Below are 23763 nucleotides of genomic sequence, written 5' to 3' on the forward strand. Positions count from 1 at the left end.
GAGCTCTTTTTTTTTTTTTTTTTTTTTTTTTTTAAATGCAGCGGTGATCTAGCGTCTGGCAGAAGTAATTCTGGAAAAATGAACAGTTGGAATGCAAGTGTACATTACTCATCTACCGTTTACTTAATGTGAAGCCAGACCATGCAGCCCGACCTGCGCCGGGGTATCTCCTGGTGTCTTTTGAGTTCACTCATTTGTCTGTTACCATTTGTTTCTCTCCCTGCACCTTTCGGCTACCCAAGGAATCTAGCGACTCAATTTCGAAGTAAAATATCCGATCAGATAGGCTTCATGGAGATTCTCGGGTCACAGTTCCCATGAGAAATATGTGTAACAGAAGCCATGCCTCAGACAGCATTCTTGATCGGAAGCAGAGCAGCTTGTGGGCAGGCTCGGAGAGGATGACTCAAGACCTTGGTAGTTCTGTCGTGGTCGCTGTGGTATGCGACCTTCTGAAAATCAGTTATTTCATCTCAACTTCAAGTTTTTTCCCTCTAAGGTGTTTACTACTTGGCCCGTGTCATGAGATTTTTGTGTTGAGCATCAAATGGAAGGATACAGACTGAAGGAAAGAGCTCTATAGATGGTACCACTTGTCCCATTGTCTTAGCTTTCTATGGAAACACAGGCTTGGGAGTCATAATCTGGGGCGGCTGTTTCCAGACATTGGTAGATGCTCACAGTCACAGACAGCAGCTGGCAGAGGAATGCAGTTTCTCTTAAATAAACCTTAGGAAGCTTGTGCTATCCAAATATAACTTCTCTCCTTCCTTGGATTTGCAAGAACCGAATATGACTTATTAAACAAAATGTCTGACTTATTAAACAAAAGAGTGGCCATCAGTGAGGGATCCTCAAATATTAAACAAATAGAATTAAAACGCTTTACTGGTCTTATAACTGATTACTTACTATGCTAGAAAAAACTATATATATATGTTGATATATATTATATTTATTAAGATATTTGTGTAGAGAAAACTGGTAGCATAGAAAAATCTCATTAGATAACAGTATCTTATATAGTTTGGGAATAGTTTTGATATTTTTTTCTGAAGTAGACAACATCTCACTATTTCTTAGACATATACTGAGCATTCCCAGAGTTTTTTTTTAAAAAGATATTCTACTAACAGAACCGTTGTTTCAACATGGCATATTACTTTGAATTATATGACATAATATGAAAATCAAAGATATTAGTTACTGTTCACTAGATTATACTTTTCAGATCTCAATAGCTTAGGGAACATTTTCTTTTTAAAATAAGTGGTTTTTAAATGTAAAGCAAAGAAAACCAGCCTACAAATCACAATCCCAGAGAACTTAGACAACAATGCAGACACTAAGAGAGACTTACATAGATCCAATCTACATGGGAAGTAGAAAAAGACAAGATCTCCTGAGTAAATTGGGAGCATGGGGACCTTGGGGGAGGGCTGAAGTGGGGGAGAAGCAGGGAGGGGAACAGAGAAAAATGTAGAGCTAATCAAAATCAATAAAAATAAATAAAAAAAGCATTCCAGGTCTTTTAAAAAACCTTAATTATGTGTGTATGTGTGCCTGTCTATGTCTGTGAGTGTGCACACGAATGCTGACATCTGTCAAGGCTACAGGCAGCAAGTTTTTCTGGAGCCTGAGTTATGGGCAGTTGTGAGTCTCCTGACATGGGTGCTGGGAACTGAACTTGGGTTCTCTGCAAGTGTCAATTGTGTTCGTAACCACTGATCCATCTCTCCAGGTTTTACCTCTCTCTCTCTCTGTGTGTGTGTGTGTGGTACATTCACCTGAATGTACAGGTATGCATTTACGAGTATACATACAGAGGCTAGAGCAGAATGTTGGGCTTTCTCCATTAGGCTTTGTGTTACTACCTTGAGACAGGGTCTCTCACCAAAAGTGAAGCTTGCCATTGCAGCTATAGTGAGCTTTTGGAATCCACTTGCTTCCCCTTCCCCAGTGTGTGATTACAGACGTGCCTAGACATCACTGCCTTTTTCCACGGGGTCTGGGGATTTGAACTCCAGTCTCATGCTTTCAGTATGAGTGTGCTTAGCCACCAAATCCTCTCAGACCCTAAAAGACATTATGTCATCACAGACCAACATTAGAGTTCTGCTCACTGATACCACCCAGTGATAGACACTGACAGAATGTCTAGCTGTCCCCTTAAACTTGCAGTTTCAGAGCAGTAGAGAGGACTGTGGAGTCTCCTATTGTCCTAGACTTAACATTCATCACTTGGCCTCACATCTTTTAGACAGAATGAGTCAGATTTCCTACCCTCCTACCTCCCCGCTGAAAGCACCAGAAAGCGAAATTGACCACATCCCTGGAACAGAAAGGCGCAGAAGCAGACGTGTTTTTTAAAATAGTTCTAATGACTAAAAGTGAAGACGGAGTTCATGGAAATTAGTTGGAGAACATTATGTTATGTGAAATAAGTCAGTCCTACAAAAATAAGTGTGTGCTTCCTTTTGCATGGAACAACTCAGGGGAAAAAAACCCTGGAATGAAGAAGGTGAAGAATTAGGGATGTAGAAAGAGGAAAAGTAAAAGGGGGGAGAAGAAAGGACAATCGAAGGGGTGAACACGAAGAAAGTAAATTTTGTGTGGAAATGCCATCACCGACCCTTTACGATAATAAATTTTAGAAATTAAACGGGAAAGCAATTGCTAACATTTTCCCTGAGAGTTATGTGTTAAGTCCTGTGTGAAATGACTTGCACATAGTTTCTCATGTAAATCACACAATGAAACCATGAAGCGAGTTAAATGACTACCTCTGTTCTAAAATTGGAAAAACAGATGAGAAATGCTAAATGATTCATCCGGTGAAGCAGATGCATAGAGGGATAGATTCAGATCTGCCTGACTCTAGAGGTAGCAACTATAGACTGCAGCCTTTAAAATTTGCAATCACTGATGTTCACATTTTATGAGAAGGATATCAAGAGGAGGAGCTCCGTGTTCCTGTGCTAAGCACCACACAAATTTCCTCTTTGATTTAGGTGAAGAGGAGCCCAATAAAGACAGTCAGCCTATTGGCCAAGGAAGGAGAGGTGCCTTGCTTTTCAAACATCTTCATCCTGTTTTTTATTGCTTAGACCAAGCAGAATTAGTGTATGTAGCATGCAATTTTATTATAGTTTAAAAATTAATGGTGAATGTGGTTCAGATTAGAGAGAGACTCTAAATTCATGTGGTAGTTTTTGAGGTTTGTAGAGTTAGGCTATATTTTTTTTAAAGTGAACAGGAATGAGTACTGACAAAATTCTTGTGAGGATAATTTGGAGAGCTTTTTTCTACTCTACTTCATTTGTCTGTGTTAAGGCCTTATATTCGTATCCTTGTTACTGTTCTCTTGCTGAGAAGAGACACCAAGACATCAGAGGGTCATGGTGGCTGGTAGGCAGGCACGGCGCTAGAGTAATAGCTGAGAGCTTACATCTGGTCCCCAAGAGGGAAGCAGGGTAAAATTAGATTATTAAGAATATTTATGCAGCACCTATAGCAACTGAGTGAAGGAGAGCTGAGGCTGGAGAGAGAGCGAGACTCATCCCTGGTCACATACCTCCTCCAAGGCCACACCTCCTAATCCTTCCTAAACAGTCCTGCCATGACTCTTTCTTTCTTTCTTTCTTTCTTTCTTTCTTTCTTTCTTTCTTTCTTTCTTTCTTTCTTTCTTTCTTTCTTTCTTTCCTTTTTTTCCGAGACAGGGTTTCTCTGTAGTTTTGAGCCTGTCCTGGAACTAGCTCTTGTAGACCAGGCTGGTCTCGAACTCACAGAGATCCGCCTGCCTCTGTCTCCCGAGTGTTGGGATTAAAGGCGTGCGCCACCACCGCCCGGCTGCCATGACTCTTTCTGTCCCGCCAGCCAGCTCCCGAATAATGACACCAAGATTTCTTACTAATTATGAAAGCTGGACCTTAGCTTAGGCTTGTCCCTCTAGCTCTTATAACTTAAATTTATTTTATTTGATTTTAACTTACATTTATTTTAATCTACGTTCTGTCCCATGACTCATTACCTCTTCTCTTTCTACTTCCTACCCTACTTCCTCTGAACCTGGCTAACTGATCTACCTTCTTCTTCCCAGAGTGTTCTTCTGTCCAGAAGTCCTGCCTATGCCTCCTGCCTAGCTATTGGCTGTTCATTCAGCCTTTTATCACACCAATCACAGCAATACACATTTATGCGGTGTACAAATATCTCACAGCACAGTACACCATCTGGGAACCAAAAATTCAAATCTAGGAGCCTATGGGGTCATTCTCACTAAAACCACTACGTTGAGCATGACACGTTTGTCACAATGAGAGAACTCAAATAGACTCATCATGCAGAGACAGGTCTGCTTTATTTAGATTCCCTGGCTTTTCCCTGACATTTCTTCTGTTCCAGGATCTCCTTCAAGATAACACATTGCATGTAACCAGCATGCCTCCTCTGGTTCCTTTCCACTGTGACAGAGTTCCACATACTTCCTTATTTTTCTTATAGTTTTGAAGCCTAATCCAGTGTCTTATAGAATGCTGCATCCAGTTTCTATGATATTTGTCTCACCTTCAGACTGGGATTCTTGGTTATTGATTTTTTTTTTTTTTTTTGGTTTTTTGAGACAGAGTTTTTCTGTGGTTTTGGAGCCTGTCCCGGAACTAGCTCTTGTAGACCAGGCTGGTCTCGAACTCACAGAGATCCACCTGCCTCTGCCTCCCAAGTGCTGGGATTAAAGGCGTGCGCCACCACCGCCCGGCTTGGTTATTGATTTTTGATTCTTGGAGAAAGATCACACAGATCAAACTAGCCTCACATTTTACTTGTTTTTGCTCATTTTCCTGCCAAATCTCCCCCCCTCCCACATTAAGCAAATTTTTGACATTTTGTATATGCGCACAATGCTTTGGTTTCTATCTCCCCCTCTCTCATCTCTCTCCATCACCTTCCTACATTAACTGTTATTTTTCCTGATTAAGGGCATTTGATTTTGTTATGGATCTGTTTTGTTTAATAAGGGACAGCTGTATGACCATAAGATTAGCACTACCTATTGAAGCCCGATAGGACCAGTAGATGTGCAACTGAAGGCAACGAGTTCCCCTTTCCCTGAATCTGTCCATGGGAAATAATAGCCCCAGCATTGAGGAGTGTGGTGTGTGTAGGGGGGTGAGTATCCCCCCATCTTCTTATGATCGTCGATGGCTCTATTCTTGTGCAGCCACATGTCATGGTTGAGAATTTGAGACGACAATAGTTGTGTATTTTCCAGATGGATTTCACAACCCTTCTCTCTATGTTCCAGTTCTTACAATCGTTCTGCTTCCTTTTTCAGCAATGTCCCCTGAGCCTTAGAGGAGTTGATATAAATGTCTTGTTCAGGGCTGAGCACCAAACTGTCACTAATTCTCAGCACCTTGTGAATCTATAAAGCCTGCATTCATCCTAACTAGCTGGAAAGAGAGGTTTTTCTCATGCAAGCTGAGCGTGAAAACTATCTATGGATATAAACATATATATTTAGATATTGTGTCAATTTAGCTACCCAATAGAATTAAATTTCGCGGAGTCCTTAGTGCTCTCCTACCATTGGACCTTGAGTAGGTCTTGACAGTGGCAAGCTGATGTGGAGAAGCCATGTGACCATTAGGTGGTAGACGATGCTGGTAATGTTATACCATTGCTGTGTCATTGCTGTATATAAACCTAGAAGCAAAAATCAAACACAACCCCACACGCTTCTGTCACAAGAATTAAATTTTGATACATACATTATTATTATTATTTTTGAGACAGGGTTTCTCTGAATAGCTCTGGTTGTCCTGTAACTCACTCTGTAGCCCAAACTGGCCTGGAACAGTAGCCCTGACTGTCTGTGCCCCACGGGTGCTGGGATTAGAGGCATGCACTACCCCTGTTCCATCTTTCACTTTCTGTAGGTTTCTATTCAAATCACCTCCACAGAGAGACCTTCAGTCTACCTCTTTGCTTTTATTATTCTATCTCTTCCTCTTCTCCTATTGAAGACATATTCTTCTCTCAAGCAATACATCCTAACCACAGTTTCCCCTCTCTCTACTCCTCCCAGTTCCCCCTACCTCCTCTTTCCCCCAGATCCACTCTCAATATCAATTACATCATTGTTAACTTTTTATTATTGATACATTTAAAGGAATAGTTCCAGTAGATAAGATATTTTGTTCTCTCTCCATTTTTATACACACTCCAGTACATAGTACACACGTAGTGAATATTTGTGGCGTGAATGGAGTTGGTAGATAGTTGAACTTACTGTTTTTAGTGGCGATATTACTGGTAACCATTATGATCATGGCATATAATGACCGCTTAAAATTTGATATGCTACTGAAGTTATTTCTTGCCTCAAGAAGCAGCCATAGAGACAAATTATTGACAAATGCATTTCCCTCTTTGTTTAGTCACTTTCTAGAGTCCGATTCTTTAGATACTGTCTAATAAATATTCAATAAACGGAAGGGGTTTCTCTCTCCAAATAAGAAGCTTCACTCACTGACATTTTTAGCAGACAGATCACACAGACGTCATTTTTTCCTAGCTATTCATAACCATGGAACATTTTTGGTCAGTGGTTTGATGAATAAATTCTAAGCTTCTTTAACTCTTGCTGCTTGTGTGATTCAGCCCGATTTCTGGCTGGCCGTCTTGTTCCACCCCTTCTGGTCATATTGTAGTGGTATATCAAGAGCTGCCCTTCAGGTTTCTCTTTGTAAAATAATAAAAACAAATCCAGCCTGACAATGTCATATGGTTTCTATAAACACTAAAAGACAAATATTCAAATGTATTCTAAGTAATGGGAATGTATTATAAAACATATAACTATGCATTTTCTTTAATTCACTTTTCTGTGTGTTCACAAGAAAAGCAGAGTCTTTTCTCATTAGCTCTGGAATTGTTGATTGCATCCATTTCTTTTGCGTCAGTGTGACAGAAATACCTGGTTAAAGCAACTTCATGGGGGGACTTATGTTCACTTACAATTTTAAAGTATTGGACCAACAGTTGGGAAGACAGGGCAAAACAGTTGGTTGAGGTAGCAGCAACACGAGGCAGTGACTGTTCATGTCACAGTGGCCAAGGAAGTAGGGAATTTGCTGGACCCGGGGTTGCCCATAACCTTCAAAAGCTCATCTACAGTGACCTGCTTTCCCATGTCAGCCCCCACCTCCCGAGGGTGCCAATGCCTCTCAGAACAGTGGACAATGTGAAACACGATAGGTTTGGGATAATTCAGACTCACACCACAGCAGTTTGTAGTCTTGTGCTTTCTAAGTGAGGGCTTGCAGTGGGACTCAGTGAATGTCTGCTTGTGTGCTTCTTTCTGACTGAGAATTATATTCCTCCTTTAAAACTGCTCTGATCTTACTCTGTAAAGAAAACAATAACCCGCCAGGCAGTGGTGGCGCACACCTTTAATCCCAGCACTCGGGAGGTAGGGGCAGGTGGATCTCTGTGAGTTCGAGGCCAGCCTGGTCTACAAGAGCTAGTTCTAGGACAGGCTTCAAAAAGTTACAGAAAAACCCTGTCTTGAACAAAGAAAAGAAAACAATAACCCCGTGAGCCTTGGGCTATTCAGTTTATTCATTATGACAGCACTTCACATTTTTGCATATTAAACATATATACTCTGCCTTGAAATATATAGAAATAATTGAACCAACACTGTTTGGAGGTGCTTATTTTGGGGCTATACTGAGTTAGGAAAATCTTCTGAAGCAAGAAAACTATGTGTGAGACCTCTTGCTTTGTTCTTTTGTTTTGTATGAATTTTCAGGGCTTGGGACATAGTAGCACAGGATCTTTGGATACTAGGCTACTGTTCTATCAAGGAGCTGCACAATAGCCTACCACAGACCTTAACAAAGACATCCTAGTATACAAAAATAAATTTTTGACATGTGAATGTCATTGATATCACCTTTGTAAAAGAGTTTCGATATTAGCTTGGAAGTGTTTGTGGCTGGGCTGGAATTTTTACAAAAATACCATCATTATTTTGCAATAAATATATAGACTACATGTTTGCTGGAAACCAGCATTTGTGTGCATATAATGCACTTTTATATGAGCAACCAAATTCAAAATGGCTGTTTTTCTATGCACGATATATGTCGACTTTCTAATAGAACAACCCTATCAATAAGTTTCTAACCATTTTTCTTTTCTGCCTTCTAGATGTGGAAGACAGACTTAGTACTTATGTTTTGTGCAGTGCTAACATAATAACAATGGTGTAGAGTGAATCTAAGTACTTGCCAACAAATCAATAAAGAAATTTGTGATATTTATGTCCATATATATGGAGAACATAATGCTAAGTAGAATAATCCAGAGAAAAATGATAGCTTCATAATCTTACATTCCATAAGAAAGATAAATTCAGAGGTAGAGGGTAGAACAGCACAGCCCTGAGTGGTTAGTTGCAGAAAGAGGATGGAGAATGTTGATCAATGAGTAAATAATTATAGTTAGGCAGGAGGCATATAGAAATATCCATTATAGATATATGCAGAGACAAAAATAGATACATAATTTCACAGGGTTGGTGGGAATAGTGGAGCAGATGAGAGAATAGTACTAATGATTAAGAAGTTTGTGTGAATAGACTGCATGTGTGCACATGTTCTTGCACATATGTGTACATATGCACACATGCACTCTGTTCACACATATGTGCAAGTACATGTGCAAGTTAGATTCATTTCTTATGAACTTTTCAGCATGAGCTATAAAACAGCTGGGACCTGTGACTCACCAATTAGGCTAGGGTGGTCAGTAAGCTCCAGAGATGCACCATGGAGTTTGGGGTTTATATATTCTCAGAGTTCATTCTCAACATTACATTTTTTTCTGATAGAACCACTAAGGATGGCCATCCTATTTCTCATTTCTCCAAGAGATTCTGCTTTAGCCCACCACCACGGTTAATCACCTCATCTTTCATAGAGGTCATTTGCATATTGCCATCATGGATATGTTGCCTAGTCTCCAGAGCTACTCTGACCAATGTGGCTTCACTCTCTGACTAGCCACAGACTGTCCATTCTCAAGTTGATGGACAAAGAAAAGCCCAATTAATCCTCTAGTTTCGCTTACTCTTAACTGACTTGAAAACCATTGATTTTGGAGCTCAGTCAGCATGGAAACACATTCTTATTTTACTGGCTTTGTTACATGTTTCCCATGTAAGTGGGCTATGGCAACAGTTGTATGAGTTACTTTTCAGGGACTGGCTAGTTTTATGTTACCTTGACAGAAGCTGGAATCACCTGAGAGGAGAAAACCTCAATTGAGAAAATCCCTCTGGAAGACTGGCCTGCAAGCAAGCCTGTAGGACATTTTCTTAATTAGTGATTGTTGAGGGGGAGCCCAGCTCATTTTGTGTGGTGCCATCCCTGGGCTGGTGGTCCTGGGTTCTATAAGAAAACTAGCTGAGCAAGCCATGGGTAGCAACACAGGAAGCAGGACCCCTCCATGATATTTACATCAGTTCCTGCCTCCAGGTTCCTGCCCCGTTTTGTGTTCTAGCCTTAGCTTCTCTCAATGTGATTCAGGATACAGCAGCCAAATAAACCCTTTCCCACCAGTTGCCTCTTGTTATGGTTTTCATCACAGCAATAGTCACCCCGAGACAGAAGTCTGATGGCCACTTGTGCTAAAACATCAACTCCTCACTTGGGTTTTCAGGTGTTTGATGGGTGACAGGAACAGGATAAAGGCTTGGCATTTCTGTTTTCAGATTGTGCCTGGCCCCTTGTTGCCAGAATTTGGAGATCAGACTCTACGCAGCTCTGCATGTAGATATCTTGGTCGTGCACTGACAGCATGGGGCATGTTTTCTCACGCTCTGCCTCTGTCTTCTTTCTACAGCTATAGCAGCTGGCATCAGCCTTATTGCTAGGACCAGATGCACCACAAGCAAAAAGGTACAGGGTACTCAAAACATTTGCAAAAGAAATTCAGCAGTTTCCTGGACAAACTGGCTGCTGATTAGACTTCTAACTACAAAGCCAGTATATTTTCACAGAAGAAGAAGAAGAAGAAGAAGGAAGAAGAGGAGGAAGAGGAGGAGGAAGAGGAGGAGGAGAAGGAGGAGGAGAAGGAAGAGAAGAAGAAGAAGAAGAAGAAGAAGAAGAAGAAGAAGAAGAAGAAGAAGAAGAAGAAGAAGAAGAAGGTCTTCAAAACCGTGCCCAAGGCAGCTGTAAAATTACCAACCTTAGCTGACCCCAGAAAACCAGTAAGAATTTGCCACTCCATTTGGGGAGCCTGGTCTCTACAGCAGTGCTGTGTTCTCCACATGCTGTCTCAAATCCTGTTGTGGAATAATGCTCTTGTACACTGTAAAGATTTGTCACTTGTGTCTGTTTAATAAAACACGGATTGGCTAGTAGCTAGGTATGAAGTATAAGTGGGCTGACCAGATGACTAAGAGAATTTTGGGAAGGGAAAAGGCAGAGAGTCAGTCACAAGCCAGGCACAGAGAAAGCAAGATGAGAATGCCTCACTGAAAAGGGTACCAAGCCATCTGGATAAACATAGACAAGAATTATGGGTTAAATTAAGTTGTAAGAACTAGTTAATAATAAGCCTGAGCTAATAAACCAAAGAGTTTATAAATAATTTAAGCCCCTATGTGTTTCTTTGGGACTGAACAGCTGAGGGACCAGGCAGGACAAAAACTTCTTCTCTCTGTAATTCTTGCTAGGAGTGATGGCCAAGTAGGTCTTTGTAATACCTGGGATGCTCTGCTCTTTGGGAATATAAAGAGAGCTAAGGATGATTGATGTTGACTTGAACTCACAGGTAATAATGAATCTAGCCCTTATGTTTTCAACCTGTTTTTGGTTAATAAAGCCAGCCTTTTTTGCTTGTTTGAGTTGTGTTAATTCTGTGATGTGCATCAATAAATTACATATAGATAAAATATTTTGATATATAATATGATATATTTTATAATATATAGTCTTTATATAGTAAAAGTATTTATGATTAGTGGGATTCTTATTTTAGTTTCTCAGCTAGGAGATATTATTACTCATAATATATAGTATTTTTATACATCGTTAATATAGACCACATATTAAGTATTGTATCTTATATTTGTTATTTGATCTCACCTCAGTCCATTTTTTTTAAAGTCATCCTATCAAACTTAAAGCAGAATTACTTAGTTGATTGACTTTGGAGAGTTTCATAGCTTGTACTTTCGTAGAATATGGCAAAGCTGTAATTCAAACCTAAATCTGTTTTACACAATCTGTTAACTCAGAGACTGTGAGTTTTCTACATTAGAAATTTAAGAAAAAAATATTAATAAGTTAAGAATATAATTTTAGGCATAATTAGTTGTATTGTAAAGTGTATTTGAATATATTACTATAAAGCACATTCAAGTAGTGGATGCCAGAGAGAAGAGAAGGTGAAAGCTCTGCCAACCATTAGAGTGAGAATAATGACTAGTTCTACACGAACAACAGCATATATTTGGAAGATGTACTCAATTTAAGTTTTTATTCCATATAGAAATGCATCAACTTCTACTCAGACATCTTTTTAAGTAGTTTCCTAAAGTGGCAGAGCTTTCAGGCGATCACATTTTTGCCATATGCATCATAAGTGAGCAACTCTTAAGGAAATTTTAAGTGTGGCAATCAGACAGCAAATGCACAGTTTGAAACTGCAGCCCATGTTTTGAAGTCTTTAAGAATCTTGACATCATTCTCTAAGTCAGGAGGAAAAAGCCTCAGATTTCCCCATTTCCAAAACCACATAGGAGGCAATTTACTGTAAGTGAGCAGGGGGGTTCAGACTACTCACCAGATGTGTGACAGCTTATAGCACGCTGTGGTCGGTCCACATGCTAAGTCATAGCCCCATTGGAGACACCCAGCTCTGGTCCCACAATCCCAACTATCTAATTATGCTCAAAAGCATCTAAGAGTTGATTTCAACTGAGATAAGTATTCGTGACTATAAGCAGGGACAGGTCATCAGGTTTTTAAAGCCGCTTTCTTGAGTGGTTAATGCGAATAAATATATGTCAGCATCTTCCTTTTGGGGCAAAGAAATGATTATTAGTTGAACTAAGCAAAACTTCTGATGTTCATCCAGTTTTGATTTAAAATGCTCATCCTAACACAGGCATAAGTCAGCTGCTCTATCATGCCAGCTGGTTGTAAATAATCCAAAAATGGCTTTGCTTGTTTAGAAAGAACATTGCTTTCTCGATTTTATGGTATTTTAAGAAATTTGATTAGTTGGTGTGGATTTGTTTGTTTGTGTTGTTCTTCTTTCATTTATTACATCCCAACTGTAGTTTCCCCTCCCTTCCTCCTCCAGCCTCCCTCCCACCTGCCCTCTACTCCAGGTCCACCCTCCTTCCATTCCTCAGAAAAGAGCAGGTCTCTCAGGGACACCAACCAAACATGATTTAATGTGCTACTATAAGACCAGGCACATACCATCACATCAAGGTTGGTTGAGGCAACCCAGTAGGAGGAAAATGGTCCAAATAAGACCTGTTACCAATACTCCTCAAATTATTTCAAAAAAAAAGCGAAAAAGAAGGAACATTGCCAAATTCATTTTATGAGGTCACAGTCACCCTGATACCCCAAACACACAATGATTCAATAAAGAAAGGGAATTACAGATCAGTTTTCCTCATGAACATTGATGCAAAATATTCATTAAAATACTTACAAACCAAATCTAAGAACACATCAAAAAGATCATCCACCATGATCAAGTAGACTTCATCCCAGAGATGCAGGAATTGTTCAACATACAAAAATTTGCCAATGTATCCACCATATAAACAAACTGATAGGACAAAACATTATGATCATCTCATTAGAGGCGGAAAAAGCCTTTGACAAAATCCAACACCCCTTCATGATAAAGTCTTAAAGATATCAAGATATAAGGGACATACATAAATACAATAAAGGCAATAAACAGTAAGTCTATTGCCAAACCAAATCAAATGGAGAGAAACTCAAAGCAATTCAACTAAAATCAGGAACAAGACAAGGTTGTTCACTCTCTCTATCTAGTCAATGTTGTGTGTGAAGTGCTAGTTAGAGCAATAAGATCGCAAAAGGATATCAAGGGCATAAAAACTGGAAATGAAAGAAGTCAAGATTTCACTATTTGAGATGATAGTGACCCCACAAATTTTATTGGAGAACTCCTACAGCTGATAAAAACCTTCAGTGAAATGGCTGGGTACAAGACTAACCAAAAAAAAATCAGTAGCCCTTTTATATACAAATGACAAATGGGCTGAAAAAAAATAACCAAGGAAACAATACCCTTCACAATAACCACAAATAATATAAAATATCTTGGGTAACTCTAACCAACCAAGTGAAAGACATGTATGATAAAAACTTTAAGTACCTTATTTGTTTGTTTATTTATTGGCAGGCTTTCCTTGTTTAACTAGCTCTGTTGACCAGGCTGACCTTGAACTCACAGAGATACACTTGTCTGTGCCCCCTCCAAGTACTGGGATTAAAGGCATGTGCCACCACTGCCCATCCTAGTTTATTTTGAAATTATGATATAATTACAATATTTTCTCCTTCCTTCCTTCCTTCCTTCCTTCCTTCCTTCCTTCCTTCCTTCCTTCCTTCCTTCCTTCCTTCCTTCCTTCCTTCCTTCCTTCCCTCCCAGATAACCCTTCCCAATCTCCTTTAAATTCATCGCATCTTTTTTCACTACTTGATACTACATCCATATATATATCCCCCTAAATAGGGGCACTTTTCTTTTGGAAAGACTACCTCTCCTGCTATAGCTCTTTGTGAAAGGCCCTTGTGGGCCTTTTCCTGTTCCCTTTGGCATGTCCATTGGTGTCATCCTTGTTCAGCTCATGTTTGGACAATCATGTTGGTAATACTTTATCAGTGTAGTTCTGATATTACTAGAGACACAATATCTCAACAAAGTCCCTGATCCTTTGGTTCTTGCCGTCTTTCTGCCCTCTCCTCTGCAACGTTTCCAAGCCATATATGTGGGAGTGTTTTATAGCTGTGTCCATTGGAACAGGGCCCCACAACTTTGAGTTTTGATCAGAGGCTGTAGTCTGTAATGGTCTCCACCCGCTGCAAAGTGAAAATTTCAGACCTAAAGCTTATGTAATAACAATTAGTGAAAAGAGACACCATGAATTTGAAGCTGAGTGTGGAGGAGTAAATGGTAGGTTTTGAAGGGAGGAAAGGGAAAGGAGAAATGCTATCATAATTTCAAAAGTAAAACAAAATAACCCTTTTCCATCTCATCCATCCCATTTCTTCAAGTTTTCCTCTCCCTCCCCTTATCCTCTCCTCTTTCTCTTCTTCTCTCCCTTCTCCCTGCCTCCCAACCTCCAGGCTCCCAATTTTCTCGGGAGATCTTGTCTATTTCTCCTTCCCAGGGGATGTATAATATCCAATATTCATAACCTCATCTATAATCTATTATCAACCATCTCTCTATCTATACTCTCTTTATTTCTCTTTCTATCTTCTATCTATAATATCTCTCCATTTCTATATCTGTTTCTCATCTCTCTTTATCTATCATCTATCTATCTATCTATCTATCTATCTATCTATCTATCTATCTATCTATCTATTATCTATCTATCTATCTATTATCTATCTATCTATCTATCTATCTATCTATCTATCTATCATCTATCTATGATCTATGTATCTATGTATCTATGTATCTATCTATGTATCTATCTATGTATCTATCTATGTATCTATGTATCTATCTATCTATCTATCTATCTATCTATCTATCTATCTATCTATCTATCTATCATCTCTCTATTATCTTAGATCATGTGATACTCAGATTCTTGTGCCAGGCATATTTTACTTAGCAAAGCATCTAGCCACATTTCCACAAATGTCCAAGTTCCCTTCTTTTGTATATATCTCCTACATTTTCTTTATCTAGTCATCAATTTATGGTCACTGAGATTCTTTCTCTTTCCTGAGTTTGATAAAGAATGCTGCAGTAACCATGGAAGTGCAGGTGTTTCTTCACACTGATTTCTTTTCTATGAAATGTTTATCTGTGTATTCACATCCCTGAAAAACATTTGTCACTTTGATAATATAATATAATTTCCTAGAGATGTGAGGCAATAGCTCTCTGTTTATAATCACATTTGCAAAAAGTAATGCCCAAAGAAATTAAGTAATAACACGTGAACCCAAATTCACACTTTCAATTATATGCACCATACACTGTTTAATAATATGCACATTCTAAATTTTCTATGCTTTCTACCATCATAACACATTTTATAATATCAATTTCATTTTTGTACTGGCTTATGCACAGACACGTAACCTAAATCTACACTGCCATTGTAAATGATCTGAAAATGACCAGTGTTTTGATACATTTAATTTGAAATCTCTCTTTACTTAGACTATTATAAAGAAGAGCTATTTGTGCCTCCTGTTGGTTTGTGGACAGTAGAGGAGAACCACCCAGTCATTTTCAATGATATTCCAGGCAAGAAGAAAGCTATAATCATTTCACAAATTGGTGGTCATAATATACGCAGAACAAAGATTTCTTTAGAGCCCAAAATAACTATCATATTTGTCCATGTGCTCATCCTGGTAGAGAACACCCAGCCCTCTCTGCATGCTTCGTGGATTTTGTCATCAGCTTCTGAGACCCAGAGTTTAAAAGTCTTGAAAATTTGGAGTAGAATCACTGCAAAGCTATTAGATGGCAAATTGTGGAAAATTGAGATTTTAAAAGGAAAGCCTGTGCCTATTCATTCTGGAGAAGAAAAAGTGAGGTGTGATTTATTAACTTTGCTCAAGTATGGAATTAATATTTCTGAGGAAAAAGTACCGTCTGTTTTCCAACCGCATTATAGAAAGCACTATTGGAAGGCTTTCAGATTAAGTGAGCCAAAAGAATTTCCTTAAACTGTGGAAAAGTTGGGTATTAGAGATGTCACTTTGCCAAATCCATAGCATCCTCCCTTGCATTCCTTTAGGCTGGAACTTGGCTTCAGGGTCTCATGAGACTTTAGGGAGACATGTGCCTACCATATTCAATGTCCTTATAATTAAGACTTTGATGACTAGCAAGCTGGACTTAACCTGCATATCTGATTGACAGAAAGTGTGTACTTGACCAAAAGCTGTGTGCTCTTTCTCAGTCTTCTCTAAGGTGTTGATGTGTTTAAGTGGACAATTAAATTTTTTTCAGCATAGCCACCACTAGTAGCTTTTTCTCTCCAAATATTGTTTGTTACAAAGAGATGACTCACTTTTGGCCAACTGGTAAAGTGTCTCATCTCTTCTCAGAGCCTCTCCTGGCACACTGCACTGTCCTCTCTAGGGCCACGTGCAACTAAATTTCATCTTCTTTTAACAATTCCCGTATGACAAACCTACACAGACTGAACACATCAATTTCCTGCACATCTCTTTGAGGGAGCATATTTTGCCTGAAGAATTACTTCTAAGAGGAGAGAGTATGCTGAGTAAAATTTGGTCAGAGCACTAATATAAAAATAGCAAAAAAGAAAAGTCTGGAAATGATTTAAACTCCTGCCACAGAATCAGGAGGCCAGAGGAATGAAACAGCTGACAAAGTTTTACCCAAGAAGAGAAGGTTTTTTTCTTTTTTATAAATGAAACAAGTACCTTTTATTTGGTAACAATAATACCATTTTTGAGAATTCTTAGTCTAGTGATTATAATTCTGACTAAAGCACAATATAATAGTGATGTGTTTTCTTTAAAAATCATTTTAAAGAGTTGTGTAGCAAAGAGTGTGAGAAAACAGAACTAGAATTTGATTAATATTTACTCATGGATAAATAGTGAATAACACATTTTGATGTCAACTTTGCATATGGAGACACAGAAAACTCAAGTATTAGATAGTTGTGGCAAAAACCACAGAGAAAGAAACATAGGCACGGATACATTTTTTTCAATGTATGGAATTGATTAAAGTCATTGGGTTACAAAACTAACAAAGCTGTATATCACGGGGAATGTTGTGGCGCTGCTTCAACTGGCCAATTTGATTTCATAGAGTCATTTTCTGGTGGACCAGACAGCTTTCAGTAAAACACACATTTACACAGAAGTGTTCTGACAAATGTAACAAGACACGCTATCCATCTGCAGTTCTTTAAATGGAGATGCCATTTAAAGAATCATGATTTAAATCACGATTCTGTGAATGATGTTTCTAGAAGCATAAAAAAATTCCATCATGCTCTTTATTTAATATTCTGGTTCCCCAGATTTATGCCATCCTTCTTTTATTTGTGAGCTAGAGAGATGGCTCAGAGTTTAAGAGTACTGGCTCACAAAGGCCCGTAACCAATTCCAGGGGATCTGATGCCCACTTTGGCCCCCAAGAGAGCTCTGTATTCATTTGAGTAGGCAAAACACTCATGCACGCAAAACCAAAAATAGATAAATGTTTTAAAACTTTATTAAATTTAATTTGGGACAAGGAAGACTATTGTGTAAATGTACCACATTTTCCTTATCCATTCTTTGGTTGAGAGGCATTTAGGTTGTTTCCAGATTCTGGCTATGACAAACAATGCTGCCAAAATATAGTTAAGCACATGTCTTTGTGGCATGGTTGAGCATCCTTTGGATATATACCCAAAAGTGGTATTGCTGGGTCTTGAGGTAGGTTGTTTCCTAATTTTCTGAGAAATTGTCATACTGATATCCAAAAGGGCTGTACCAGTTTGCACTCCCACCAGCAATTCAGGAGTGTTCCCTTTATCCCTACATCCTCTCCAGCATAAGTTGTCATCAGTGTTTTTGATCTTGGCCATTCTTACAGGTGTAAGATGGAATCTCAGAGTTGTTTTGATTTGCATTTCTCTGATGACTAAGGATGTTGAACATTTCCTTAAGTGTCTTTCATCCATTTTAGATTCCTCTGTTGAGAATTTTCTGTTTAGGTCTGTACTCCAGTTTTTTTAAGTTGGATTATTTGTTCTTTTGATGACCAATTTCTTGAGTTCTTTGTATTATTTTGGAGATCAGACCTCTGTCTGATGTGGGGTTAGTGAAGATCTTTTCCCATTTGTCTTATTGACCATGTCCTTTGCTTTATAGAAGCTTTTCAGTTTCAGGAGGTCCTATTTATTAATTGTTTCTCTCAGTGTCTATGCTGCTGGGGTTCTATTTAGGAAGAGGCCTCCTGTGCCAGTGCGCTCAAGTGTACTTCCCACTTTCTCTTCTATGAGGTTCAGTGTGGCTGACTTTATGTTGAGGTCTTTGATTCATTTGGACATGAGTTTTGTGTGTGGTGATAGATATGGATCTATTTTCATTCTTCTACATGTTGATATCCATTTATGCCAGCACCATTCGTTAAATATGTTTTCTTTTTTCAATTTAATATTTTTTTTTGCTTCTTTGTCAAAAATCAGGTGTTTGAAGATGTGTGAGTTAATATCTGGGTCTTCTATTCAGTTCCTCCTGTCTGTTTTTATGCCAATACCAGGCTGTTTTCAGTATTGTAGCTCTGTAGCAGAGTTTGAAGTTAGGGATTGTGATGCCTCCAGAAGTTCTTTTATTGTACAAGATTGTTTTGGCTATTCTGGGTTTTTTGCTTTTCCATATGAAGTTGAGTACTGTTCTTTTGAGGTCAGTGAAGAGTTTTTCTGGCACTTTGATGGACATTGCATTGCATGTGTAGATTGCTTTTGGTAAGATTGCCATTTTCACTATATTGATTCTACCTACCCAAGAGCATGGGAGATCTTTCCACTTTCTGGTGTCTTCTTCAATTTCTTTCTTCAAAGATTTAAAGTTCTTGTCATACAAGTCTTCCACATGCTTGGCTAGAGTTACTCCGAGATATTTTATGCTTTTTGTGGCTATGGTGAAAGTTGATGTTTCTCTGTAAAATCAATAAGATTTTTAAGTGTTCTTATGAGAGTCCTTATACAAGTTTTTAAATTATTTTTTATTCATTTGTATTTCCTTTTGCTATTTATACATATCTTTTTAAGCTGTTTATCAGTTGTTTATAGAGAAGAAATTAATGTTTGCCATACTGAATTTTATGCTTATCTATTTTTTAACTGTTAACCTATTTTCCTTACAGTCATAGGACACAGTTTGCATGATTACAATTTTTAAAGTTCGAAAGTGTTTGCAGTGACACACAAAGGTCTTGTTATAGTCCTGCAAGACATCGCTACACACCTCCCTACAGACCCAGCGAGAGCTCAAAGGTGGGCTACGCCTACATCTGTGCTTTCAAGGCTGAGGTAAAACATGCAGCCCTGCTCTGCACGAGAATTCTAGGTTGTTCGGAAAACATTTTTATATATAATAATAATTGGACTTGACGTTTAGTATCTGAAACTGGGGGAGCCACCTTTCTTGGAATGTCAAGAATTAGGCCGTATTCTGCATCATTTAAAAGTCTTGTCAGTTATTCATGCAAAGAAAAAAAGTCCACTTGCAATTCATTGAGCCAGTAATTTTCTTCATTTTACATAAACAAACAAAGCTTGTATTCAGACTGGTTTCTGAACCTGCTATTTTTCTGGAATGCAACCACCAAGTTTATTTAAGCTGATTACGTCTATCCATCATGCTTAGAAACATGAGTGTTTTAAATATTTACACTTTTAAATTTTATTCGTGTGTATATGCCACATGTGTGCGGTTTCTGTAGCAATCAGAAGAGGGCATTGGACACTCGGGAACTGGAGCTAGAATTTCAGGTGGTTATCTTCTTCCTCATGTAGGTGTTAGCATCTGTACTCTCAGCCTCTGAAGGAGTAGCAAGTGCCCGTAACTCTTGTGCCATCTCTCCAGCCTTCAGGTGAATGTTTTAGTACTTGTGTTTAATCTTCATTACTTGATTAGATCTAGGCATAGCACTTTATTATTCCTTACTGTAGTCATAATTGAGGAATGAGTCCTTTTCAGTTTTTGTGTGCATTGCAGTTAGGGTATACCAGTTTGTCAAACGTTGGCATGTGTATACATGATATTTTCTAAGAATTTCATTTTATCATAGTACAAGTGTTCAAATCTTTTGTAAAAAGTAGCACCAAATTAGACCAACTTAGAGCCAGTTACTGATCTAAAACAAAGAACAAATTCACTAGCCATAGGCAGTCTGTTCTCAATAGTTTTAAAATTCACCCAGCTTCACATCATAATGGACCAGATTGGCCACACTTGCGTTATTTGCATATAGAATTTTTTTTTTAAAGGAAAGATTTTTTTCCCCAGGTAATAAAGTGGTGTGTCTGCATGTGTGTTTGTGTATGTAGAAGTACATATGCATGTGTATGATGATGAAATACAGAAGTGGGGGGGAATCTAACAGGCAATGCCTCTTTTTCTCCTCTGTAACTTAATTTATGCTGTGGAAACTCACTTTTTTCACCTAGAAGCCTGTAGGAAAATGCCTTAAAAGGTGAATTAGTCCCACATTCTTATTTAAGGAATTAAGACTTAAACTTTACAAGCAACTGCATGAAAATTTTTATTTTGAAGTTAATCTTTGGATATGTAGTTCATGAGAAATTCAAAATAATCATTTACAGATTCATAAAAGGCAATGTTCACAAAACACTGGTAGAAAAGAATTATTTATACTTTTACTAAGCTGGCCCTTAGCAGGGATGTACATGATCTCGGTGCTTGTGTGCCGTGGTGTGCTTTGAAAATGTCTTGCTTCCATCCCTCTGTGGGTTTGGACATGCTCACCTCTTCCCACTCTGCCTCTTTGAATGTTTAGTCTGTTGCCACAGCAGAATGTGCTTCCCAGCGCTTGGCTGGAAGCTCAGACTTGTGCAGTGAATGAGAGACATGACAACCTCACCCCAGCCACGGGCCAAAGTAAAGACCAGAGCCGGTGAATGGGATGATCGTTATAGTCTTCCCCAAATCCTGTGTGAGTGGGAGCTGTATGCTTTCCAAGCTTGGAAAAAAAAAAAAAGAAATCTAAGCTGGATCATAAAGACAACTATTTACGTTACTGACTCTTGGAATTGAGACCAAGAACTAGTTAGCTGACATCTGATTCGTCTGCACTCTGTGATGGCGGAGAGGAACTTTTATGATTCATATTTCTCTTGACCAATGGCCAAGTCTCTTCTGACTGACTGACCAAATGTCAAATATGCTTTGCAGGAGTTCTTGGTGTTTTCAGTCAATCTGCAAATCTCATTACTTTTCTAACAGTCTTTCCAGACTTCTTTTGTATTTGCTTTTCTCTTAGTCTCTTTGTGGGTTTTGAGAATGTTCTTTACCTAAGGCACCATTTAAAGGCATTTAAGAAGCGATTAGAGACATTTTCCCTGAAATATAATTTCAATTAAATGTTTATAACTTGGTGACATCTTAATGTTTTCATCCCCAATTCTTAGTAATACATACTTATTTAAATTAATAAACATTCTTAACATGTTGAATGAGCTCTGTGTGATTTTATTGATGTGAATTATATAAAACATGTTTTATTCTACCTTTATAGAGAAAAGTTAGGAACAAGTTTCAGGTTTTGGGATCTCAATGGATTTTTTAAAAATAATTACAAAACTCAATCTAATAAAATAAAGTGTATTTGTGTACAATTTATATATGCAATATACAATATTTGACCGTCTCATAAATGTCTAACCTGAATCCTTGTCCCCTCAACCTTGTATTCTAGCTGCCACAAACACAAAGGTGTCTGCTGTGTTTTCAAAGGCTTCAAAGAAGAAGAACAACAATGCTTTGAAGAAACCATGTCTCATGTTTTTCCTCTTATGTAACCCGAATTTCTACTCCTGTAATGTAATTTCCCTTTTACAACTTCTGAATAGAGACCATCTGCTCACCACCTTGCTCTCTTTTGATCTTTGCCAAACGCCATTGACAGAACTATCTCCTCTGACCTCTACCACTCAAGTCTGACCCTTAAAAAGTCCCACTTTCCTTTTGTCTGTTGTGGGGCAGGGTGCACAGCAATGGATTCTTTGTTTATCTCAGCCTCATTGAACACATCTTCTTTTGGCTCTTCCTGCATTCAGCTCCTAATCCTAGGCTCATCTATTTTCATAGCGTGGTTTTAAGCTCTAAGACTCATCTGGCCACCGTCCTCCTAGGATACCTTGCAGCTATTATCCTGACTTGCTAGACATCTTGAGTTGATGACTATGGGCAGCCTGATAAAAAGGTATGGTTCTCATGATGGCAATCATTAAACAGTATGAATGTACATTTGTTTCTGAGACCCTATAGTTTTTAGGACTTACCTAGAGTAATGTAATGAAACAAAGTTTAAAGATATGCTTATGCGTTGTGCACTTGTAGTCTTACTATGTTTATAGCAAAAGTAAAATACAATTAAAGAAATAAATATCTTGGTTCTTCCATATATTTCTGTGTCCTTGGCTGGCTAAGTCTGGTAAACTTGTATGGCCTCTTCTGTCTCTTGTGCGTATTTTCAGGGATCAACTAAGGCATTAACTAACTTATCAATCTCTTTTGGTCCTGTACAATGAAACATACAGGAAATACTGTTTCTTAAACCTTGAAAAAGGATAAAGTCTGAAACTTAGTTTAAGTTTGGGACAATGCTTTCGAGTTGAGGCTGCTTTGGGAAAATGCATGGCGTATGGTTACTGTAATGAATTAGAATAGTCATGTTATTAATGTATGGGGTTCCAAATAATCAAGGAGAATTAAATCGTGAATGAATGTTACCACACGACTTTGTAACTTGCAGTTCTCAGAGTGGAGACATTATAACTTTCTTCTCCTGCTTTGGTAAACACCGTGGCCCAAAGCATTGTGGGTTGAAAATGGCTTATTTGCCTTAAACGTCTAGGTAATAGTCCATGGTGGAAGACAGGAAGACAACCAGGCGAACACTCCAGCAGGGCAGGAACTTGAAGTAGAAACAGTGGAGGAATGTTTTTTAATGGCTTGTTCTCATCTCCTTCGGCAAGCTCTCTAATGCAACCTGGGTCATTCTTCCTGGGAGTGGCCATGCCACAGTGGGTGTGTCCTCCTACATCAAACATCAATCAAGAGAAAGTTTCTCAAACATGTCCATAGCCCAACCTGATAAAAGCCATCCCTCAATTGAGGTTCTCTTTTTTCCCCCAGGTCTGTCAAATGGCACACAGCACACAGTCACACTTGGAGAAGGAAGCAATGCCTGCTTCCCTCCCTTTTTGTACTCCTCCTCCCCCGTCAGCCTTCAATAGTAACTGCTTTGCCCTAAGGACACTTCTGGGTCACAGAGAACAAGGGACTCATTTTAGATGGATTGGCTAGTATGTGTAAATCGTAAATTTAAGTCATTTCTATTTCACGCAGGTTAAATGCAAGTCTTTGATGCACCAAGCTGTTCCATTGGGATGCTGGAAATAAAAGGTGTTAGATGATGTTGGTCCTTGAAGGAGTCTTGGAGACTGTCTGGTCAAGCTTCTCAGCTACAGGAATAGGCCAGCGTTTGGCTAGGGGTTGGCCCAGGTCACTTGGCTGTCACAGTTGAAATTGGCACTCACCTTTCCTGGACCCTGGTGTATGTTTGTCTTCTCTCACTGCATTGCTTCTTGGCAATTGCTTATTTTCTGAGCAGCCATGATTTTCTTTCTTCCAGGCAAAATATGAATAAAATCTCAAACTATCAAACAGCCTACCTCCCCCAAAGAATATTCCATTATAAACCTTCCTTAATGTACACAGATAC

Source organism: Chionomys nivalis, chromosome 26 (assembly GCF_950005125.1).
Source record: "Chionomys nivalis chromosome 26, mChiNiv1.1, whole genome shotgun sequence".
In the NCBI taxonomy this organism is placed as follows: domain Eukaryota; kingdom Metazoa; phylum Chordata; class Mammalia; order Rodentia; family Cricetidae; genus Chionomys; species Chionomys nivalis.